Below are 13,691 nucleotides of genomic sequence, written 5' to 3' on the forward strand. Positions count from 1 at the left end.
AACAAAAGGGATGTCATCCCCCCTCCCCCCTTATTTAGCAAAGATAACATTCTTTCATTTTCTTTTAGGAAAAATACAATTCTTCAAGGTCTCACATAACTTTTTGGAGCACGCACACACACATGCACACACACACAAAGACACAAAATTCACAGCAAATACAGTACATGAGCCCTTAAATACATACACATGGGCGAATACACACACACACACACCCACACCCACACACCCCTACACACACCAGACCAACACAGGTGGGTGAGGCTGCTGTATCTTATGTGTGGCCTACTGCTCAAGTGCACATATTAACTGCCACCTGCCATTGTCCCCCCCCCCCCATGGCCAATCACATGAGACCATTCTGCATATCAGATCATTCTGTGTCATTCAAATGACTCCCCCCCTCCCTCCCTCTCTGCCTGATAATCCTCGGGGGGGAGGAAGTGTTGACACCATGTGTTGTTTGACTATTTATAAGAGCTTGAATAATGTTTGTCTGAAGGCGAAAAATCTTTCAACAGGCACCATTTGCATAAGGTAACATAGGACAACTCAAGGATGTTTTTTGTAGTATTAATACAATTTATCAAAGCACCGGCACAATATGTTCGGCTGGCAGTTCCGTTTTATCATTCTTAACAAATTGTGTAAATATTCTGACATTAGAAGGTCAAATTGATATGTATAGAGAGAGAGAAATGTACGCCTGGATTGGAAAAATGTTCTGATTGTATTTGTGGAAGACACCTTGGCACCGATGCGGTGTTATATTGACATTGACAGTAGGCTTCAGGTGGGAAGCAAGAATATTTCAGTGCAGCATTCCCCACGGTGCCAGCTCAATATTACAGCGAATCAAAGCCGCACTCAAGACTCCATTACTTTTCGTCATGTCATTCTGTACCGACAGCTCCGTCTTGCTTAAGCCCTCGTGGGCCCACTAGGACCGAGAATGACACATGTGTCTGTCGGAGCCGCGAAAACGACTCGAGGGAGCCCGGTCCGAGACACCAAACACAATCTCAGCCGCTTGAATTGGAGCGCAGGGGCGCAATGCATCATTTCCATTCGTTCCCTGTGTTCCACAATGGCGTCCAAATCAATCGCTACTTCTAGTTTAATGCGGCGTGCAGATGCGAGATAGAAGAGTGACAGATGCGTTCGTGTACTTCTTCCCTCCTGTGCCATCTCTGCGTCGGCGTGAGGAATCTCTCCCTTACGCCATCTTGATAATTTGCTGCATATTTGCTACAAAAGCAGCTATTTATTTCCTTAACGGCTCTCTTGTATTGACTTGTTAAATATTCAGCAGGGCTCATCGTTCCGTGCCGACGTGCACTGCGACTCCCCTCCTGCGCTCATGTCTGCTGTGCTGGCCCCCCCCCCATCTCACCACTTTCACAAGGAAAACTGACAAAGCGAAAGACCCCCACCTCCCACTCTTTGAGATCGACAGGGTGATGAATCAAAACACTGACAGAAATTATGAGAAACATGTTGTTTCACTGTTGCAGTGTCATGGTAAAGCCAAGCTATAGATTTACGTCGCTGACGTTGGGGTTCAGTGAGCCTGAGCTAAGGCTTTGTTGATCATCTCAGTAGGTAAATAATGACAGAATGGTCCACAGTCCCTAAATACACAGGGCTGCCATCTTCTTCATGCCCAAGTGTGTGTGGACAGAACAAACAAACACCACAACAACCAAACCTGACACATGATAACTACATATGCCTCACACAGAGACACACACCCAGACACATGGTGTGTTGGTAGCAATGACATCCTACAGCATGCACAGGTGAACACACCCATGAAGACCAGGTGAACACACCCATGAATACCAGGTGAACACACCCATGAAGACCAGGTGAACACACCCATGAAGACCAGGTGAACACACCCATGAAGACCAGGTGAACACATGAGGACCAGGTGTTCAGGGCGGTCGGGGGTTGCTCTCACTCCTACTCCCCATCTCTCCCCCACTCTCCCATTAAATGTCTGCTCTCCACTATCCAGTCAAAGGCTGGAAAAAAGCTCCAAAAAACGAACATATCCTACAGTCAGTAAATGCTAGCCTTAACACACAATGACGGAGCCCATTGATACTGCGAAGGTCAGTATTTAGTAATTGCGAGGACTCTGAAGATAAAGTGCTACTGATGTCATCCTCTCAGTGGCGGGTGTGGGAAGACGAAGCACTCACAATTATGTCTGGAACAGTTTATTCCATTATTTCCATTATAGACCACAGAATTGATTGACAGAGATGCACTACAACAAACATTATGCGAAGACAAGGCAATTGTATTCTGTGTGAAAATGACAACTGGCTATTCCCTATTTTTTGTGTGAATTATAGGCTGCCATTTTCTAAAATATTGTGTTTCAGTAAAACGGTTTTCTTCTGTCCTCTCCAGTCTCATTGCATTTAACAGACGAGTAGGAGTTTATGCTGTACAATTGCATTTTTGCTTGAAGGAACAGTAATAACAGTGTTTGTAGTCCCTGTAGAGTGGTCTAGAGAGATTATATAGAAATAATGAGTTTCTGCGTTTCTAAAAACATTTTGTAGGTGCTCCTCAAATGATACTGCAGATCTGTGTGGTGTTGGCAACAATAGAGGAAGCACACATGGCGTCTTCAGGGAATTGGTTTCATGTTTTATGAATTCATAGAAGGACAGAAATAACTCTTGCCTGTGTATGTGTATATGTGTGTACAGGTATTTGTGTGTATGTTGTGCATATGCAAACAGACACATGCACATATTCATATGTCAATGCTATGCTCAGAATGGTAGTGCATTTATATGATGGTTTTTGGTCTCTAGGATACCGAGTTGGAAAACTAAAACATTTTGATTTAATTACAGTTTATTCCTCTCTGCAAGGGTCATATTATGTGAAGTGCAGCCATTTCGTATTGAGATCCCTCAAAAGCACAGTGTACCTGATGCGTAATTTATACCTGTCTAGAACCAAGTAAAATGTATACATTTGTGATGTTTATTCAACATTCATTTCATTATGGTTATAAATACCCGAAAGCTCTTTAATTCTATTTAACCTGAAGTGTGAGTGTTTAATGTATTGTACATTCACTCAGCACTCATTGAGAATACAGGATTGCATTTCCCATAAGCATGGTTGCAGCAGTGCAGATGGGATTTTTGAACTGGGGGGGACGCTAACATCGCCTAATCAGCTGTGCAGAGTTATTAACTGATGATTGTCGCTTACGTAGGGAGAGTGGTGGGGACGGATCGGGGTCACTATGCTATCTGCGCCCCTGCATGGTTGTGCTACGACCATCGTAACTGAAAGAGAGAGCGTTCAAAATTATCGTCTGTTTATCGTGAAATGATGGTTGTAGCAAAAAGAAGCTTCTGAGAAGAGCAGCCCAGCTCAGTTGGATCTCAGCCTTGGCTCTGAGTCTGAGAGCATCTGTCAACTGGGACTGTGAGGGAATTAGAAACAGCTCTGGTTGGCATTTGAAGACAGCAGGGCGCTAGGGCACTGAGGATCCTGATTGGCCGAGAACGATGATGAGAAGCGGTAGGGTAGGCAACATGTAGGGAACCTATTTCCAAACATTTAACAGGCCCCATTAGCAAGCCAAGCAAGGCGTCCACACGCCGTTAGACGACACCCCTAGGTTAAGAGTCCTCACATAAAAGGAAGGACTTTTCTTTCTTTCTCTTGCTCTACCTCTCCCACTCTTTCTCCCTCTCTCTCTCTCTCACCTTAATTCACTTTATTCTTGCAGGGGGGGAGGTGGGGCATAAGCACCAATTAAAATGTTTATTTGCTTCCAGGGCCGGGAGTTCTCTTCTTCACACACGGACACACACGGACACGGACACACACACACACACACACACACACACACACACACACACACACACAACCTTTCTTTCAGATACAGGTAATAAGGAACACATTCGAATTGACCGGCTCCACAGGTACCTAAGCATGCTAATAATAACACTTATGCTCAAGCAAACAGCTAATTCCTCAACAGCTCTTAAACAATACAGCAGAAGACAAACACAGATTCTCTCTCTTTCTCTCACTCACACACACATACACACACGTACACACACACGATGTGAGAGGAGTATATTTATACATATATCCACTCCTCTCCTCGTCTCCCTACTGGGTTAGTGTGCGTATTAACTGAGCTGAAGCGGTCGCCTGTAGAGCGACGTCACCCTTATCATCTCCACCAGACGCCTCTCTCCTCCCATGGGCCGTGACCTCACAGCAAATGACATGACAGTCTCACTGACTCATCACATAGCACACACTTTCAGAAACACACACACACACACACACACTTAGACACACGAAGACTGTCACACACACTACGTCCTCTTATCAACACACACACATACATACATACGCACACACACTCCAAGCAACAGCAGCAGAATCTGGACCAGATATAGCACACTGGGGGGGGTCTTCATTTCCAGGGAATGCTGCAGACCTACAGCCAATGATGATGACAACAGTGATGATGACGATGATTATCGGTTATTATTGTTATTGCTTGATTTTGTGCGAGTGTAATCTACCTCTCTCCACTGCACCTTCCATTGCTCTGGATAGATGCACCTCCCAAATGACTGCATGCGAGTGTAGTGCAGAAGCAGACTCTCCACCTTGAACAGCAGAAGGTCCGGGGCCACTACAGGCAGATGGGAAAGTCATGGAGGGATGGAGGGATGGAGGGTGGATGGTGAGGGGCTCAATTAGGCTGCTGCCAGTCCCTGATTTATCTGAGCGTCATTTTGATGGAGGACCCGTGTTCTGACAGACTGGGCCCCGCAATCAGGAAGCCTTCGCCAGTCTTCCAGACGGCTGGAGTTATTTCATAAATCCAGAAAGTGGAGAGAGAGTGGGAGAGAGAGAGAGAGAGAGATGGAAGAAAGAGTGAGAGAGTGGAGAGAAAGAGAGAGACAGGGAGAGAGAGATTGGGCAGTGAGGGTCTCTGCTGCTGACAAGGCAGAACTGTGCTCTGGTTTCACCTGACACCCTTCATAAAGCATCGCAGAGCAGAGCAACAAAACAACAGTGGAGAAGAGAGAAGAGGAGAAAGTCTTCACCTGATGCCTCCTAGTAGCTCACGTTACACAATGTGTGTGTGTGTGTGTGTGTGTGTATGTGTATGTGTATGTGTGTGTGTGTGTGTGTGTGTGTGTGTTTGCCTGTGTGTGTGTGTTTGTGTTTGTCTGTGTGTGTGCGCACACGTGTGTGTGTAGATTTATGTCCATGTGTGAGAGTGCAGAACAAAGACAGAGACAGAGGGAAAGACAGAGTTCAATCTACTACAATTTATTAAGCTCTTTGGTGTGAGTGTGTGAGTAAGAGAGCGTGTACTTGCATGTGTGTCTGCTGACTATCATAAACATTTGTAGCTGTTTAAAAGACATACATATTTTATTCCTAAACTACAGCCTATAAAATAGGAATGCGACTGAAATGTTAGCATGATAACCAATCCACCGGTCCTCTTTTATTTTCCTGGTATGCAGTGGCTAATTCTTAGCAGTTAATGAGGCCACTAGCTTTTATTGCTTATTCAAGTAATTTATTTGCAGTCACTCTCAATAAATTCTATCTAATCAATTAGCATCCTTTGTTAACTAATTACATATTGAACACAGCTAGTACAGCTTTCAATCAAGTGTGCCTTAAAATGTCTTTGCAGTCAAAGCGTTACAGACTTTTCGGGGCCAATCTTGCTGTGTTGTGTGCTCCAATATCACAACTTCATTAAGTGGATGCTTTCAACCAAGGCGACTACAACTACAATGAGGTCATTCAGTTCAATGGGTTAGGTCCTTAAGCTCATTCATGATTCAAAATGAATGTTTTGACTCTGAGTGGCAGATGTACTAACACGTTAGCGTCCGTATGAGGTGTAATTCCGTTGCAACACGCAATCAAAAAGCATGGTATGTAGGAACAGACCACACATGGCTAAAACAGCACCCTGCCTGCGCGAGAAGCGCGAGAGGACAGACTGATTTATGTATTCTGCTGTGAGGATGAAAACTGCGGGGGACAGTGCACGTCTGTTTTGTGGTGGAAAAATGAAGGTTGCGCGTAAGCACAATGCGCGTTAGATGCGTGAATAGGAGAAGCTTCTAGAAAAAAATGGAATCAGTATTCTGAGCAGCAGTTATGCTCATTTGTACCATGTTAAAAGTGACCTTTACTTTTGTTTGCCTTTTTATGTCTTGCCATCACTTTTTCACTTCATCCACCTCCTTACGTGTAGAGGCCTGCTACACTATTACATTTGTTTGTTATAGCTGCACAAATAGTCAGTGTATTTTTTGGAGAATTACTGCCCTGTATTACCTCTCTGCTTGATGACACCTTTAGTAGCATGTATATCCATTTCCTGGCCGCTAGACATTTGATTCCTTTTAATGTCGTTCGGCAGCTCCTGATTCCATTCAATTGCGCCCTGATTGAATTGCGGTCGCTGCAAATTACGATTAGAGGGTGGTGACTTACTTTAATTACGCAAGATCAGCCAGCAGGTTTAGTTCAACGTCAAATGAAAAGGCACATGGTGTGCTTTCCGGGGACTGACCAGATGGCTATTTACACGGCGATCTCTAATGTATGTACATTAGAGTGGTCCTCCACTGTCGTCTTGGAGGACTCTCTGTCAGGGTCTCTATTTACGCTGCACTCTCTAATGTAAGTACATCTGCACCAGACTGGTCTTCCACTGTCGTCTTGTATGACTTAAGTCCCTGTCTGGGCCGTCTCTGGAGTTTGCACGGCCTCACTGTGGCAATGCTTATTGTTTTTTTTTCTCTCTGTGTGCTTTGCTGCCCTCGCACACCTAAAGATGATGATATTTTGGCTGATGTCAAACACCCGTCAGTGCCCCTGACTCAAACACACTCAACAAACAAGTGCTGGTCTCACGGACTAACTACCCATAAATGGTAAATTTGGGTCCAATATGCCTCTAAAGACATCTCAACATTGCTATTACAGCAGCACAAAGGTAACATTTGGCACACTGTTCTATGATAAAATATGCCTACTGTCTAAAAGCAACATGTGATCATTTAAAGCTCCAGGACACATCTTCTCTGTCTGTGGTAAAAAACTAAATGCAACCGGTTGTAGTGACACACCACAACGGGCCAGTTTGGACGCTTTGATGACCACTATTTACCATCTGAGCATGACCTGTCACTGGACTCCTCTCAACATGTTCTTGGCACAGCCAGACGTGTTGGCATCCTACCCAGACACCCCTCCCTTGACTTTGACCTACACCAATGGACCCCTATCTTGACTGAGGGCTTCACCAAGGCACCCTACCTAGACCAAACACTTCATCCAGGAAACCATGCCTCAGCTCAGGGCTTCGGTCATGGACCCCTGCCCAGACTAATGGTAGCTACAGTGACCCCACGGCCCATGCTTGACTATGATTTCGCTCGGACCTTGTGTTACTGACGAATGCCACTGCAGTTAAGATGTCACCAGATGGCCTGTTCATATTTGGACTCCTGTTTATTTTAATAACCGCTGTGTAAACACACGGATACACGGGCAAGCAAGGGGCTCTGCTATTTGCTTTTGGCAGTGGAGAGAACATAACAGCAGGCCATCCCAGCACCCCTGCCTGGATGGATACCCCACGCCTGGGGTTAGCAGGGCCACCCAGGGACCTCTGCATGGAGCAAAGGTTCATATCTCCACAGGGGTTGGCGTGTTTCAGGAGATAAGCTTGGCTGTGCAGCGGGGGCCAAACTGGAGTGGCTGCTGCCAAAGTCTGTGGGGCAGATTCTCTAAAAATAAAGATAAACAAATAAGTAAGTAGATAAATAAATAAATACATCCAGCAGCAGCAGCATCTGAGCAGTGCCAGAGGGCCAGCATCAGAGCCGCCTTCCTTTCCCAGAATCCACCACTGCTGCAGCTCCACTCTAGCCTGCAACCTGGTCTTAATAATCTCAATTACTACTGCACACAGCTTAGGTGTGTGTGTGTGTGTGTGTGTGTGTGTGTGTGTGTGTGTGCGCGTGTGCGTGTGTGTGCGCGTAGCATAAGACATATGGCAAATAATCCTCATAATGATACGTACTTCATATTTGCATTTAGATACCCCTGGATATCAGTCCCGCTCCCATTTGCATCTCATGCATGCAGATGTCAGGGAGCTTGTGATTGACTGCATTTCTTCATATTACTTCACCTGTCTTTCACTCTTTCACTGTGGGGAGGAGACAGAAGGAGATGTAGGAGGGGATGCACAGATAGAGTGGGGGAGTGACAGGGAGGGTGGAGATACAGCGAGAGAGAGAGAGAGAGAGAGAGAGAGAGAAATAGTAAAGGGAGAGGTACTGAGAGTCACAAAGAGAGAGAGAGAGAGAGAGAGAGAGAGAGAGAGAAAGAGTCAAGGAAGAGGTACTGAGAGTCACAAAGAGAGAGAGAGAGAGAGAAGGGAGAGGTACTGAGAATCATAAAGAGAGAGAGAGAGAAAAATAATGCAAAGATAAATAGGTCTCAGGAATGGAAAATGCCTCCGAATCCAGTGTCCTTGAGCTTGTTTAACAGAGATATAACACATTCTTGATGTCCTGGTTTGGAAAAAAAGCACCACTTTACACAATCTTCTCCACTGTCACTCCCAAAGGTGAGATCTGTCCCTGATCCGTGCCGAGCGGAGCAGCATGTCGAGATAAAGCGTGGGCGCCACGGGAGAAATCACGTGCCGGTGGATTACCGGCCAGCACAGGCAGCACAGACAGCACAGACAGCACAGGCAGCACAGACAGCACAGGCAGCACAGACAGCACAGGCAGCACAGACAGCAGTGTAGGACAGAAGCTACAGAGCAGCACAGGCAGCACATACAGCACAGGCAGCACAGACAGCACAGGCAGCACAGACAGCAGTGTAGGACAGAAGCTACAGAGCAGCACAGGCAGCACAGGCAGCACAGACAGCACAGGCAGCACAGGCAGCACAGACAGCACAGGCAGCACAGGCAGCACAGACAGCACAGGCAGCACAGGCAGCACAGACAGCACAGGCAGCACAGGCAGCACAGGCAGCACAGGCAGCAGTGTAGGACAGAAGCTACAGAGCAGCAGAGCCCTGGGTGCCTCCAGCATCTCCACACCTGCTCACTCATCACGCTCTCTGCAATCACTTGTAGAGTATGCTCAGCACTAACACACTCGTTATGCACACCACACTTAACACACTCGTTATGCTCACCACACGTAACACACTTACAGGGCTCTCAAGTTTTGAAGACAGGCAAGAGTGACATACCCACCACACCCCCCCGGCCACGCCCCCGGCCCGGCCCGCCCCTGCCGTATGCCCACAGACCAGCCCCGCCCCCCCCTCCCCCCATATTATTATTAGTGTTTTGTTGTTGATAATAATAATTGCTCAGACTTGCAGAAAATATTTGACACATGGCACTGACAATTCAACCAATTACAAAGTATTTTTTTCAATTTGGGAGAGAGAGAGGGAGAGAGAGAGAGAGAGAGAGAGAGAGAGAGAGAGAGAGAGAGAGAGAGAAAATTATGACTTGTGTTGTTTATTGTAGGTGTTTGTTGCCTTTTTGGACTCTTTTATCATTTTTGGTGTTGGTTCCCATTTCAAGCAGTTTGGCTCCATCCCAGCCATTTTCAGGGTCATAATCGAGGACAATGTCCCATCCAGAACCAAGCTGTTTCGGGTTGATGTTTTGTTTAAACCAACCATGGAAAATACCCTCTCTGCATCCGCATTAGAGTGGGGTAGCACTAGAACCAAGGATGCAATCTTGGATAGCCTCCCAAATTGGTTCAGGCCAGTCACCTTCGAAAAAAGGAACCAGAGGCCTCTATTACTCAAACATATTCGTTTGAATTATAGGCTATATATATTTTGAATAGGCCTACTCTAATTTATTATAGCCTATTAACGAAGTTCGGAGTCAAAGCTATAGTGAAAATGCAGGCTGTAGCCTAAAACTGTGTTGGCTACAAACACTCATTAAAAACTGGTGCTAATTATCTGGGAAATATTCTCTAACTGCAGTCAAGCTGTCATTGCTTGTGTCAAACCATTGTGAATTTGTTGTAACATTAAAACAGGAGACGACTTACTCTTTGTAGAAGACTGATGCTCGGAGCTCCAGTGGTTTCCTCAGGTGAACGAAACTTTCGGAAGATCATTCGCGCGCAATTCCAGGATGCTTATTTTCATTGGTTGCTGGATTAAATCTTACCCAGATACAACAGATACGTTTTTTTTCTGATTGGCTATTGTGTAGCCCATTTCTTTTTTTTATTAGCTGATAAGTGGCACCTCACGGCAGAACTCCAGGGAATTCGTGGAGACGTGCTTGATTCCTCCATGGTGAAGGCAGCGCGGCCAGGTCATGTTTGCACGCTGCGGCACATTAAAAAGCCTAGAGTTTTTTTCAGCGTGAGAAATACGATGTGTGGCGGGAGTGCGTGACTAAAGACCGAAATGAGTGACTGTCACGCTCAATGCGTGACACTTGAGAGCCCTGCAACTTGTTATGCTCACCGCCACCGTAACACACTCGTTACTCATTTTTTCATATACTTGATATGACACTCACTAAACTTACTTCATTATACCCTCAGCTCTCTCACACCATGCTCACCACACACATTATAGCCCACCCACTACACTCACGTGTGCTAACGACACAGACCATTCTCACTATGCTAGCTGCAATCTCATCACTATGCTAGCTGCACTCTCATCATGTTCACTACGCTCCCTGCTCTCACCAGACTTGCTATGCTCACTACACCCCCCCCCCCCCACCACCAATCTCTCACTATACTGTCACCATGTTCGCTACGCTCAATGGCGTGCTTGCCACACAAACACACTGCCCTCACTACCATTCAGTGTACTCACACTACAATCACCAATATCTCATCCATACTCACTAAGCTCTCACTTCTCTCTCACTATCAACCACTACCCAAACACACTCACATTACAATCACCACGGGACCATTACACTCCCACTACACTCTCACAGTAACACTCTCACTGGTGCTGGGTGGGTGTCAGTGCATAGCTAACCTGGCCCACTGGGTGAGCTGTGGCTCCCACAAAATCAGCACTGTGGGTTGAGTGAGTCCACAATAAGGTGGTGGAAACAGCAGTTGATGGATCTAGACTGAATTTACCAGAAAGAGCTTTGTGTGCTTGGTCAATCTGTGAATGTTAGAGAGCGTATTATTTCAAAGACTCCTGAATGATTCCTATTTATAACATCCATCTGTTTGTTTATAACAGCTATAAAAAATGGACTTGAGATGAATTCACACCTCAGTATCCATAGTGATAAGCATCGTCCCCAGTAGAGTTGGAGTTTTGTACACAGATGAACATTGTTTCCATCCATTCTGCTCCTTCCAATTGTAATGTTACACCAGTCATACAGCACAAAGGTGCTTTGGGAAGCAGCCATGGCTCTGATCTGGTCTGCATCTGATGCTGATCTGCCAGATCCAAAGAGGATGAGAATGAGGGCTGTTATTCTGCTGTCTAAGTGGATCAGGGAATATCCCTGTTTGAGGAAAGCATCGATTTAGGCCATACAGAATGAAATCTTTTTAGAAGGCATTGGTTAACCCCAGAGCTTTTTAGTCATTTGGTTATTCTAGCATGTCATGGAGAAAAATCCCCCACCTCTCGAGAACAAGCCACCGTGACTCTGCAGGGATCTCATGAGGGATTGAGTTTTGTGGCTCTGAAAATGTCTTCCAGTTAGCAGGGCTTTTCTCTCCTGTCAAGACCTGCGGTTTTGAGAAATTTGATTTCTCCCTCTTGGAAGTGATTTACAGACGCCGAATGTCAGAGTCCCACTGGGTGGCGGGGGGTTCAATTCCAGAAACAGCGCTTCACTGATTTTCAATGGGTCCCGCGGATGCGCAGGGCTCACACAGCCAGCGAGTGAGTGAGTGAGAGGCACGCTGACAAATACTCCACGCTCAAATTGAGACATTAACAACTGAAAGGTAATTTGGTCTTTGCCAGCTGTAATGTGTCTAGATTTTTCCACAGTTTTCCACAGGAGACATGAGACAGAGCCAAGCACAAGCCAAACCCAGCAGCATTCAAAGAGCACTAATGATTTTTCAGCCCAGAGTTCTTGTACATAACTATCTGACAGTGACACTCGTGTCTGTCAGTAATTTGTGCAATATAAACTGAATTTCACCAACAAAGTTTTGGTGCCACCATATTTGTATAAATGGACGTCAAAGCAGCCAATCAAATTCAATATTTAATTAAGTTTCATTTATTTATACTTTACTATAATACATTTAATTGTGGTAACTCATGAGGCAAAAAAGCTGTAATTGCTCAAAATTCAACCCATGAACCTTCTATCGCCCACAGAAGGGGACGGTCATAGTTATACAGTTAATAAATAAGTAAATAAATCATGTCCATGAAAGTAGAGACTACATGAGGCTGAATCTATCCAAATGCAAGACACAACTGTGGCACTCTGGGTTTTGAGTGGAATCTGACATAATTTCATCATAATAATAATAATTGTCAGACTTTAATCGCACAAGCGACACATTCTGCACACTGCAACACACAGGACACATACACGCAGGCCTGAGGTCGCTTGTGAATTTATCTTCTGCATTTATCCCATCCCGGACTGTCCTTCCTCCAGGACCCCAGGAGCAGTGGGTAGCTTTTAAGCGCCCGGGGACCAGGTGAGGTGAACCGTCTGTCTTGGTCAGGGACCGACGAAGAGTGTTCTGTTCTTTTGCATGTTTTTTCTGTTGGGATTCTAAGTGGAGGAAACCCCCTGTGAACACGGGGAGAACATGCAAACTCCACACAGAAAGGCCCGGGAGAAAGCCCACCTGAGCACTGAAGGTCTGGGGAGGACCTGCCCCCCAGAGCCAACAGCACCCCATGCGGGAATCGAACCCATGACCTTCTTGCTGTGAGGAGGCAGTGCAGACACCTGAGCCACCGTGCCATCATCTATGCTGAGGTTACATAGAGAGGATCACCTCGGACTATAAGCCAGATGCACTAAGCCTTCTCTCTCTCAGCTCAGGAGAACATTATACACTCCACTCCCACAGCATGTCTGACAAGTATTAAACAACTCCTCCTGCGTTAAGTATTTTACAGTCATTCATTTGTCATTGGAGAAAGAATTCCAGAACTGCTCAGCTGTAGCTTGGCAGTATATTAACCGTACATGTGGCAACACCTTGGGTAATCAACACTTCTACTTCAGTCACGCGTATAGACTTTCCATATTCCACCTACACGTCTATTTCAGTGCCACGCTTACAGGGTTTCCCATAAGCCACCTACACTTCTATTTCAGAGTTACACGTATAGGGTTTCCCATACACCTACACAATTAGCTGCAGTCTTAGCAACTCAGGCGCTAATTCAGAGGTTATTGCCACTGCATGTTGCAGCTTCATTACCTACATGACATCATCACATAGATCTGGTGCTCAGGTGCTCCATGTGATCTGCCTCAGTGCCTCATCTGAGTGTCTTGGATGGATAATTCACAAGTACAGCAGGAGCTGGGTGAGGATGTCGATTTTAAGACGACACAAGACACGGCGAGCGAGCCAGCGAGCAAGGCTGGTGTTTAG

The 13,691-nt window shown here is 45.8% G+C and overlaps 1 protein-coding gene across 1 annotated transcript in view; it reads right to left on the bottom strand.

Moving 5' to 3' along the window:
• The window catches only part of ctnnd2a (catenin (cadherin-associated protein), delta 2a), a 308,508-nt gene that overhangs the window by 51,397 nt on the left and 243,420 nt on the right, over nt 1-13,691 (bottom strand).

Source organism: Clupea harengus, chromosome 17 (genome assembly GCF_900700415.2).
Source record: "Clupea harengus chromosome 17, Ch_v2.0.2, whole genome shotgun sequence".
In the NCBI taxonomy this organism is placed as follows: domain Eukaryota; kingdom Metazoa; phylum Chordata; class Actinopteri; order Clupeiformes; family Clupeidae; genus Clupea; species Clupea harengus.